The sequence below is a fragment of the Anomaloglossus baeobatrachus genome, chromosome 4 (genome assembly GCF_048569485.1).
Source record: "Anomaloglossus baeobatrachus isolate aAnoBae1 chromosome 4, aAnoBae1.hap1, whole genome shotgun sequence".
Lineage (NCBI taxonomy): Eukaryota > Metazoa > Chordata > Amphibia > Anura > Aromobatidae > Anomaloglossus > Anomaloglossus baeobatrachus.
Window position 1 is genome coordinate 628,988,162 of NC_134356.1, and position 12,166 is coordinate 629,000,327.

Consider the following 12,166-nt stretch of genomic DNA (forward strand, 5'->3'; position numbering starts at 1 on the left):
GCGCACTCCCCATCGTGCTACATCCCCCATGCTGCGCACCTCCCCATCGTGCTACATCCCCCATGCTGCGCACTCCCCATCGTGCTACATCCCCCATGCTGCGCACTCCCCATCGTGCTACATCCCCCATGCTGCGCACTCCCCATCGTGCTACATCCCCCATGCTGCGCACTCCCCATCGTGCTACATCCCCCATGCTGCGCACTCCCCATCGTGCTACATCCCCCATGCTGCGCACCCCATCGTGCTACATCCCCCATGCTGCGCACTCCCCATCGTGCTACATCCCCCATGCTGCGCACTCCCCATCGTGCTACATCCCCCATGCTGCGCACTCCCCATCGTGCTACATCCCCATGCTGCGCACTACCCATCGTGCTACATCCCCCATGCTGCGCACCCCATCGTGCTACATCCCCCATGCTGCGCACTCCCCATCGTGCTACATCCCCCATGCTGCGCACTCTCCATCGTGCTACATCCCCCATGCTGCGCACTCCCCATCGTGCTACATCCCCCATGCTGCGCACTCCCCATCGTGCTACATCCCCCATGCTGCGCACCCCATCGTGCTACATCCCCCATGCTATAATAGTTCTCCTATTATACTCAGAGAGGAGTATAATAGGAGGACTGTAATAGGAGGAGTAGTCCTGGGGGGAGAGGAGTATAATGCCGGCTCCCTGCACATGTGTACCGGGAGCCGTTGTACACTGGTAACTATGATACACATCGGGTAACTAAGGGACCTTAGTTACCCGATGTGTATAATGGTTACCAGCGTTCACGGGCTCCGTCAAGATCCCAGCATCGCAAGGTTATGTCTGGCGCTGCTGGGATCATGACGGAGCCGGTGTAGAAGCAAGCGATATCCCAGGATGTTGTGAGTGTGTGGATGTGATGTGTGAGGTGTGTGTGAGAGTGAGTGTGATCTGATGTGTGTGTGTGTACTCACCTGGGAGTCGGAGCTCCGTGTCAGTTGGGCCAGAGCGAGCGTGCATTGTGTGAGGGGGCGGGGCCTGCAGAGAGCCGGGGCGAGAGGCCAATCCGTGGGGGGGGGGGCGGGGCCATGGCGAGCCCAGCGGCCAATCAGCTTTGTGTCACCGTAAGGACACAATTTTGGAGCATGACAGACAGACAGACAGACAGACAGAATAAGGCAATTATATATATAGATATATAGATATATATATATTGTAAGGATGCAATGTGGTAGATGGCCGGTATGTGTCACAGAGGGGGAAATCCTCTGTGATCTGAGCCTGGAATGTTTCTCTGGGACTTGTAGTTCCATGAGGATTGTTGTACACTTTCAGGGCTGGGTCATGGGATGGTCAGAAGTGATGGGCGGGACTGACCATCCACATACCTCCCATACGTAGGTGTGTCTCATGGGATTTAATGGAGCTGTCGTTTGTCACATGATCTCCGTGTGCTGGTGGGAGCCATCTTGGTTGGAGCACATGTGCAGGAGCTCCTGTGCATACAGAGCTAGTGAGGGCTCTGACATGTCAGGGAGCTGCAGAATCCACTGAGGCTGTGAGGAATTGGAACGTGTACAAGGGCCAGGATGTTGAGCCCAGTGTGAGAGTTTCCCTGGACTGGATGGAGGCAGACTGACAGCCTGCAAACCTACTGGCAGGTAACACCCCACAAAGGTGGACTTTACTGGCTGATGCCAGAGAATGAACTGTATGAACAATCAGCAGTTTAAACAGACAGTGAGACATTGTCCTGCGGGAAAGTGGCTGTGGCCCATTACACTGCGTGGTTTATGAGGATGTGAATAAATCACCGAGATTCTTTAAGTGACAAAGTGCTTGTGTGTGTCTTGATCCCGCTGCCAGACGTGTGCCCCAAGACGTTCAGGGCCCAGGTCGTCACATTATGGTGGAGAACGCGGGCATATGGCCTGGTTGCTAGGGGCAACACAGCCTGGTTGCTAGGGGCAATGCAGCCTGGTTGCTAAGGGCAACGGCCTAGGACATATTCTTGTGGATACGGACTGCTTGCTGTGGATCGGCGGGTCCACGAAAAAAAAAAAAATTTTGAAGCGGTTTGCGGTGGATCGGCGAGTCCACGAAAACTGACGGCGCACTCAAGCAGCTTGCGGTGGATCGGCGGGTCCACGAAGTTCCGGGAAAGCTGAGCGACCATGAGTGGAGCCGCAAGCCTGGACGTTATGGAGGAGCTGTACCAGTTCATTGTGTGTGGACAGCAGGAGCTGTCAGTGGGCAGAGATGTGGCAGCAGTGGACCAGTTTGTGAGTTCCCTTCTGGGGCCAGTACGGGCACAGGGTACCCAGGGAGATAAAGGGGAACGGTGTGAACTGGGATCTAAGGACACTGCAAGGAAGCCACAGAAAGCCCATAAAGGGGTGGTTGCCCATAAGGGGGTGGTTGCCCATAAGAGGGTGGAGTCCCATAAAGGGGTGGTTGCCCATAAGGGGATGGAGTCCCATAAAGGGGTGGATGCCCAAAAGGGGGAGGAGTCCCAGAAAGCGGTGGTCCCCCAAAATGGTGCAGAGCATCCCAAATCCAAGGGTGAAGTGGCGCAGATGGACTGTAGCCAGGGACAACAGTGTTCATGCCACAAGTGTCCGGTTTGTGGTATAGACCACCCATCCGACGAGAAGCCACGTCTGTGTTCCGTGGAAGTGGATGGGGAATCTGTAACAGGGGTCGTAGACTCAAGGAGCTTGGTGACCCTGGTGAGGGCCACTTCTGATGTCAACTTGATTCCTGGAAGGAAGATCCACGTCGGCTGCACCCACAATAATGAGACAGAATACCCGGTATCCAGCGTGGTCATTAAGACAGCCAGGGACAGTGGTTCTCATGATGTTGGTGTAGTCTCAGATTTACTGCACCCAATTATTATAGGTTGGGACTCTAAATTATTTGTGCACTTGTGGAAGCAGGGGGACGTATCCGGTTGCTTGTGTAAGAGCCAGAACAGCCCAAAGGAAACCCTACCACATTGGGAGGTGAAACGGGGTCCTGGTTGTGGAGTTGTGTGGTAAGGAGGAGATAGTACCTTCTAAAATTGACTGTCCTAAGTTAGGGGTGACCAAAGAAAATGGACGGACCCAACTTAGTGACATAAGGACTAAGGGAATAACCAATAGTGTGACCGTTAAAAACGGGGTAGCTCCAGAAAGGGAGGCAGATATCTGGTTAAGTGGGGACATGATAGTCCAGGACGCCAGGGGGAGTGACGATGACTCCAGAATGGACACTGACTCTTATAAAAGGACAAGAGAGTGCAGTGAGGTACAGACAATTGAGAAGGGTAAAACCTCCTCCAGACGCCGGAGACGTAATAAGCGCCAAAAGCTCGTGCAAGGTATACCGTCTGAGGGTGCAGAGAAAGTGAAGTACCTGGTCGAGGAAAACACGTTGCCAGTAGCAACTGCTAAGGTAGAGTCAGACAGCGATGTCCTACACAAGAAAGAGGTATCAGAAACTGAACTGACACATTGTAACGACAGACATCAGCAGGGTGAAATGTCAAAAAATGAGCCAACCAAAGCAGTAATGGTGGTGTCTCCTATAGATTCCAAGCATGAAGCAGAAGGTCTGTCGGACGAGAGCACTGTAGGAGGTGAAATCCTAGAGGGTAATACAGGACAAGGAATCCTGGAGAAAGTTGGTGAAGTACAAATCCATAGAGGTCATGGTGAGCAGACCGGTAAATTACCCAGTGTTGGGGTGATGAAGGGTGAAAACGGGGCCAAAGGTCTAAGAGGAACAGAGTACCACGCTGAAGGGTGTGACACCCTTGCAGAAAAAAAGAGGACTGAAGGTGACACTGCAGAGACCCGCAAGGAAGTTGAAGGTAATGCAGTGAAGACCCAAGAGACAGCTGGTGCTGCAAAAGTGAAAAGAGCCTCTGAGGAGGTGAAGTCTGGACCAGAGGTCTCATCAGGAACTGATAGCCTGAGTGACCTGCCTGGTAAGACCAAGATGGAAGACATAGAGATGGTCTTGGTTAAGAACAATAGCAAACACAAAGGCTCTGAGGCTGGAGCTGAACCGGAAGAGTGTGTAACTCAAGAGGTGGAGCCGTGCATGAGAGAAAAAGATAGATGCAAGAGACCAAAGGAATGGTCTAATTTCCTTGAAGGTCAAGAAACCTGTCCATTCTTTAAGTGCATGGTAGATGTGCCCAAAGACCTAAGAAAAGCCTGTGCCCATAAGTCGATGCATGAGACGTTTAAGAAGGCTGTAGGGGCCTGTGAAGTGTACTTTGCCCCAGAGACTTGTCAGTTGGTGGTGTGCTCTGCCAGTAATGTCACAAAGAAGCGGGTGGCTATCCTGAGTGACATGCACCTGCAGTGTCTTCGCACGAAATGGCTCATCTTGGCACAGATGGAAGAAGACACCAGGAGCTTGGAGTGTATGAAGCAGCTCACTGCAGAATTTCAGGAAGTTGTCGTGGTGAAGAAATCATTAATTGGGCTCGCATTAAGAGCGCTGAAAAGTAACATTCAGCAAGCCAGGAAGGTTCCAGGTATTACAGCTATTGAATTAGAAGAGCACAGTGGAACATTCCAAATCTATGGGAAAACTGAAGAAGCAGTGAAAACAGCTCGAAGGCTGTTGGACTTTGTGGAAGAGGTCACACAAGTGCCCAAAGAACTTGTCAAGAAACTGATTGGCAGAAATGGAAGAGTCATGCAGGAGATGGTTGATACATCCGGTGTGACGAGAGTAAGACTTAAGGTTTATCATAAAGCCAGGTTACCCTGTGAAGTTGGTATGGTTCCATGTGTCATGGCGGGAACAAAGGAGTGTGTTGAAAACGTACGAGTTCTCCTAGAATACCGCCTGGGATACCTGGAAGAACTAAAGCAAATGGATCTTGAAAGACAGAAGATTGCAGAGACACTTTGTCAAGTGAGTTTGAGGTCACGACCGCTTTCGGGCCAGGGCCCAGAGAAGAAGTGTGGTCCACCTGATGAACGTGTTGCCTTCACTGGCAAGGAAAGTAGGTCCTGTAGGGAAAGGAGCCTAGGTCATAGAAGACCTACGTATAAATCAGGCTATGGCACAGACTCTGAAGGGTCCAAGCCCTCTAAAACAAAATCTAAAAGAAAAGATGGAGGGAGTGACTGGTCCATAGCCAAAAGTGGTGGTGGGAAAAGGCGGAGATGGAAAGGTGACCTAAGACGTCATGAGAGAAGAGGCCATAGTAGATTGGCAAACAGAGAGTGTGCAGGGTCTAGTTGTGGGAGATCTCCTGTCGGCTCGGTTGTGAGGTACCTGGACAAGAGCCCCTCTAGTGGACTGGTTAGCGCAGAGTCAGGCCGCACGGTAGTTTTGACTGATGGGGTGTCTCACTACCACACTGACCGTTGGAGACAGTTATGGAACGATATGTCGGACCGGCGGACGTGTCTGAGAAGAGGGTTCACTGAGGAGGGTTTGTTGACAGTGGCAGATGGTCGGTCAGGAGCAGAAACTCAAAGTTTTCGTAGAGGGCCCATTCGACTGGTAGGGTAGGGTTTCCCTAATGCCCTGTCTCAGGGTCACTGTAGGTTGTCGAGTGTTCCACCCTACAAGTTGGAACAGAGGGGGGGGATATGTAAGGATGCAATGTGGTAGATGGCCGGTATGTGTCACAGAGGGGGAAATCCTCTGTGATCTGAGCCTGGAATGTTTCTCTGGGACTTGTAGTTCCATGAGGATTGTTGTACACTTTCAGGGCTGGGTTCATGGGATGGTCAGAAGTGATGGGCGGGACTGACCATCCACATACCTCCCATACGTAGGTGTGTCTCATGGGATTTAATGGAGCTGTCGTTTGTCACATGATCTCCGTGTGCTGGTGGGAGCCATCTTGGTTGGAGCACATGTGCAGGAGCTCCTGTGCATACAGAGCTAGTGAGGGCTCTGACATGTCAGGGAGCTGCAGAATCCACTGAGGCTGTGAGGAATTGGAACGTGTACAAGGGCCAGGATGTTGAGCCCAGTGTGAGAGTTTCCCTGGACTGGATGGAGGCAGACTGACAGCCTGCAAACCTACTGGCAGGTAACACCCCACAAAGGTGGACTTTACTGGCTGATGCCAGAGAATGAACTGTATGAACAATCAGCAGTTTAAACAGACAGTGAGACATTGTCCTGCGGGAAAGTGGCTGTGGCCCATTACACTGCGTGGTTTATGAGGATGTGAATAAATCACCGAGATTCTTTAAGTGACAAAGTGCTTGTGTGTGTCTTGATCCCGCTGCCAGACGTGTGCCCCAAGACGTTCAGGGCCCAGGTCGTCACAATATAAAAAGGAAAAGTTGTCTTTTATTGCTTAAGATATTGAGAGGTAAAAAACCAAACAATTCTCAGTATCTTCCAAACTTTGTGGTCTACAGCTGTGTAATGTATAGAGTATATTTGTGTAATGTATACTGTGTGCATAGTATGTGCAGACGTGTTAACTAAGCGTCACAAGATTATGACGTCCCTGTGATGTCCCAGATTACTGTGTGCATAGTATGTGCAGAAGTGTCAACTATTTCATGGTCCTCAATTATATCTGTTGTATATGTTTAATCCTTATATTCTCTCTCAACTTGCAACCAATTTATTAGATGTACTCCCTTTCCCAGTTTCCCTCCCTTTTTTCTTCCCCCTCTTACCAGTTTCCCCAATAAAAATTTCCCTACTCTCCTCAACCTCATACTCTTCTTCCTATCCTTACTCCCTTTCCCATTTTTATAGTATTTAAATGGTAAGATTATAGAACATAAGAATGAATAATGCAATGATAATACAACTCCTTCAAATTTGTACTTCTCCACAAATGTTTAAAATAAAAAATATTTTTAAACACATACAGTTAGGTCCAGAAATCTTTGGACAGTGACACAATTTTCGCGAGTTGGGCTCTGCATGCCACCACATTGGATTTGAAATGAAACCTCTACAACAGAATTCAAGTGCAGATTGTAACGTTTAATTTGAAGGTTTGAACAAAAATATCTGATAGAAATTGTAGGAATTGTACACATTTCTTTACAAACACTCCACATTTTAGGAGGTCAAAAGTAATTGGACAAATAAACCAAACCCAAAAAAAATTTTTTTATTTTCAATATTTTGTTGCGAATCCTTTGGAGGCAATCACTGCCTTAAGTCTGGAACCCATGGACATCACCAAACGCTGGGTTTCCTCCTTCTTAATGCTTTGCCAGGCCTTTACAGCCGCAGCCTTCAGGTCTTGCTTGTTTGTGGGTCTTTCCGTCTTAAGTCTGGATTTGAGCAAGTGAAATGCATGCTCAATTGGGTTAAGATCTGGTCATTGACTTGGCCATTGCAGAATGTTCCACTTTTTTGCACTCATGAACTCCTGGGTAGCTTTGGCTGTATGCTTGGGGTCATTGTCCATCTGTACTATGAAGCGCCGTCCGATCAACTTTGCGGCATTTGGCTGAATCTGGGCTGAAAGTATATCCCGGTACACTTCAGAATTCATCCGGCTACTCTTGTCTGCTGTTATGTCATCAATAAACACAAGTGACCCAGTGCCATTGAAAGCCATGCATGCCCATGCCATCACATTGCCTCCACCATGTTTTACAGAGGATGTGGTGTGCCCTGGATCATGTGCCGTTCCCTTTCTTCTCCAAACTTTTTTCTTCCCATCATTCTGGTACAGGTTGATCTTGGTCTCATCTGTCCATAGAATACTTTTCCAGAACTGAGCTGGCTTCATGAGGTGTTTTTCAGCAAATTTAACTCTGGCCTGTCTATTTTTGGAATTGATGAATGGTTTGCATCTAGATGTGAACTCTTTGTATTTACTTTCATGGAGTCTTCTCTTTACTGTTGACTTAGAGACAGATACACCTACTTCACTGAGAGTGTTCTGGACTTCAGTTGATGTTGTGAACGGGTTCTTCTTCACCAAAGAAAGTTTGCGGCGATTATCCACCACTGTTGTCATCCGTGGACGCCCAGGCCTTTTTGAGTTCCCAAGCTCACCAGTCAATTCCTTTTTTCTCAGAATGTACCCGACTGTTGATTTTGCTACTCCAAGCATGTCTGCTATCTCTCTGATGGATTTTTTCTTTTTTTTCAGCCTCAGGATGTTCTGCTTCACCTCAATTGAGAGTTCCTTAGACCGCATGTTGTCTGGTCACAGCAACAGCTTCCAAATGCAAAACCACACACCTGTAATCAACCCCAGACCTTTTAACTACTTCATTGATTACAGGTTAGTGAGGGAGACGCCTTCAGAGTTAATTGCAGCCCTTAGAGTCCCTTGTCCAATTACTTTTGGTCCCTTGAAAAAGAGGAGGCTATGCATTACAGAGCTATGATTCCTAAACCCTTTCTCCGATTTGGATGTGAAAACTCTCATATTGCAGCTGGGAGTGTGCACATTCAGCCCATATTATATATATAATTGTATTTCTGAACATGTTTTTGTAAACAGCTAAAATAACAAAACTTGTGTCACTGTCCAAATATTTCTGGACCTAACTGTAAGTGTTAACTAAGCATCACAAGATTATGTGTCGCGGGCGGGGAGGAGGGTGTCAGCACACTACGCTCACCCCCTTCTGCTCGGGTCCGGCGGCCGCTGCTCAGTGGTGGCTCGAGCTGTAGGCCGGATCCCGGGGGTTCTCGAGCGGCGCTCCTCGCCCGTGAGTGAAAGGGGATTGTGGGGTGTGGGGATTGTTTATTGTCCGTGACGCCACCCACGGTTGTGGTGATTTCACCACCGCTGCTCAATATGGGGATCCCGGGGATGGTGATGCGGAGCAGCCAGGTGTTGTGTTGCCCCTCCATGGGTAGGGGTTGGTGATCCCGGGGCCCGGTGATGGTGTGGAAGGTGCAGGGCCTGGTGGGCGCAGGGATGCGAGGGCAGCGCTGTGCCTTGCGGCACTGTGGTACTCACTCAGCCTGAGACGTTGACACAGTTTTACGGTAAACCACACGGCTGGAAAGACGGTTCCCACGGACGGCTGCACTTGCTCTCCCAGTAGGTGACGGTGATGTCCCTTTTCCTTGCACCTTTGTTTCTATGTTGGTCGCGATGGTCCCCACCGGTAACCCGCTCCCCGGCTTCAAGCTGGACCGGGGGAGCTCTACTCTTTGCCCGCAGGCGCTGGCCCTGAGAAACTGGTGCCCTGGCGGTGGCGGTGCTTCTCCTAAAATGGTTGGACTGTTGCCTTCTATCGGGACTTGGTTGTTGGGGGATCTACGTCCCCTTCATTGACGGATTTGGCAAATTATGGCGACTCCTAGCCTTGCCGGGGTCCGAGAGGCCCCTGCCCTGGTGCTGACTGTCCTTTGGTCCACTGCTCCAGACCGCCGGGCCACTACCCGTCCGCGGTCCTTCCAGGAACTTCCAAACGGTCCCCCTCCAGACAGTCACCGCCGTTGCTGACCTTGCTGACTCTGTCCTGCACACAGCTGGACCACTTCAGGCTTTTCTTTCTGTCACCTTTCACCTTACTTCACTCCTCCTTTACCACTTCACTTTCACTTAGCTGTTTACTCCTTTCTGTCCCTAGCTGGACTCCTCAAACAAGCCCTGCCTGGGCTCAACTGCCTGGTTTCTCCCGCCTCCAGAGCTGTGTCCTCCTCGGTGGGCGGAGCCAACCGCCTGGCCCACCCCCTGGTGTGAACATCAGCCTCTGGAGGAAGGCAACAAGGATTTTTGGTTAGCTTTGGTGTTCCTAACTGGGATGTAGGGTGTGGTGGTGTGATGACCTGTGACCCCTGGCTTGCCCAGGGCGTCACATATGATGTCCCCGTAATGTCACAGATTATTGTGTGCATAGTATGTGCATAAGGCGGGCTTTGCACACTACGACATAGCAGGTGCGATGTCGGTGGGGTCATGTCGAAAGTGACGCACGTCCTGCGTCGCTCTCGACATCGTAGTGTGTAAATCCTAGATGATACGATTATCGATCGCAAAAGCGTCGTAATCATATCATCGGTGTAGCGTCGGCGAATTCCATAATTACACTGACGCGATGGTCCGATGTTGTTCCTCGCTCCTGCGGCAGCACAAATAGCTGTGTGTGAAGTTGCAGGAGCGAGGAACATCTCCTACCTGCGTCACCGCGGCTCCCGTCGGCTATGCGGAAGGACAGAGGTGGGCGGGATGTTTACATTCCGCTCATCTCCGCCCCTCCGCTCCTATTGGCCGCCTGCCGTGTGACGTTGCAGTGATGCCGCACGACCCACTCCCTTAATAAGGAGGCGGTTCGCCTGCCACAGCAACGTCGCACGGCAGGTGAGTGCATGTGAAGCTGCCGTAGCGATAATATTCGCTACGGCAGCTATCACAAAGATATCGCAGCTGCGACGGGTGCGGGGACTATCGTGCTTGGCATCGCAGCATCGGCTTGCGATGTCGTAGTGTGCAAAGCCCGCCTAAGGCTATGTGCGCACTAGAGCTTTTTACCTGCGGATGTACCCGCGGATTTGCCCCGGAAATTTCTTGAGAAATGTCTGCAATCTTTGTGCAGACATTTCCCATGAAATTCAATGAGAAAAAAAAAAGCTGTGCGCACTGTGCGGATTTTTCTCAAGAAAATTTCTTGAGAAAATTTTCTCGAGAAACTTTCTTGAGAAAATGTGCATGTCCATTAATTTCCGCAGGTACCTGCGGTATTCCGGGGGTATTCCGCAGGTAGCAATGATGTGCGGTATACCACCGGAATAGCCGCGAATTACCTGCGGGAATGCTCATCGCTGCCTGCGGTTTTGCAGGAAGCGAAGTCATTATGCCAGGAAGAGGAGGCGGAGCAGAGTAAACACACGTCACACTCCCTGGACGCCGCACAGAAGCACTTCCGTGCGACCTCCAGGTGTCTGTGCAGTCTGTGTCCCGCTCCAGCCTCGCGGCTGCCTGCACTGCAGGGTGTCAGTGTCTGCCCGCAGTGTCAGCAGTTTGTCACGCTGCAGCGCAGGCAGACACTGACACAGGCAGACACTGACACTGCACTGCAGGGTGTCAGTGTCTGCCCGCAGTGTCAGCAGCCTGTCACGCGGCAGCGCAGGCAGACACTGACACCCTGCAGTGCTGGGAGCCGCGGGGATGACGATCGCTGCTGTCAGGAGGTGAGATCATTACCTGCTGTGACGATCTCCTGCCTCCTGACGTCAGCGCTGTCACTGCTGTCTATGCCCGTCTCGCGAGCGGCCCGAGACTGTCACTAGCGGTGACGTCACGGGCTCTCGCGATACTTCTGACAACGCGGCGGGCATAGAACTCAGTGACAGCGCTGACGTCAGCAGTACAGGAGATGATCACAGAAGGTAATGATCTCATCTATGCTCCTGATGGCAGCGCTCGTCATCCCCTGCAGTGACCTGAGCTGACCTATTGATGTTAGCTCAGGTCACTGCACAGCTCTCCCAGCCAATGGGGAACATTCTGTTCTTCATTGACTGGGACAGCGACTATGGTATGGATCGCCGTGGGACCCCCCCTTCCTTATTGGATTACGCCGGACGTGGATTGATTGTTCTTTTCAATAAATTGGTTAAAGAGGCTATGTGGGGAGTGTTTTTTCAAATAAAACTTTTTTTGTTGTCTATTTTTTAATTATTACTGACTGGGTTGGTGATGTCGGGTATCTGATAGACGCCTGACCTCACCAACCCCAGGGCTTGATGCCAGGTGACATTACACATCTGGCATCAACCCCATATATTACCCCGTTTGCCAACGCACCAGGGCGCGGGATGAGCTGGGGCAAAGCGCCAGGATTGGCACGTCTAATGGATGCGCCACTTCTGGGGCGGCTGCGGCCTGCTATTTTTAGGCTGGGGAGTGTCCAATAACAGTGGACCTCCCTAGTCTGAGAATACCAGACCCCAGCTGTCCGCTTTACCTTGGCTGGTAATCCAATATGGGAGGGACCGCACGTTTTTTGTTTTAAATTATTTATATAATTTAAAATAACAGCGTGGGGTGCCCACTGTTTTGGATTATCAGCCAAGGTGAAGCTGCCAGCGGTGGTCTGCAGGCTGCAGCCGTCTGCTTTACCCTAGCTGGCTACAAAAAATGGGGGGACCTCACGTCGTTTTTTTTTAATTATTTATTTATTTTATGGCTAAATACAAGGCTAAGCACCCTTTAGTGCCACATGAAAGTCACTAAAGGGTGCCAGCTTAGAAAATGCAGGGAGGTGGAACATTAT

The 12,166-nt window shown here is 50.6% G+C and overlaps 1 pseudogene; it reads left to right on the top strand.

Moving 5' to 3' along the window:
• Positions 1-4,070: 4,070 nt before the first annotated feature.
• LOC142302711 (RNA-binding protein FXR1 pseudogene) overlaps positions 4,071-12,166 on the top strand; it is a 72,307-nt pseudogene continuing 64,211 nt past the window's right edge.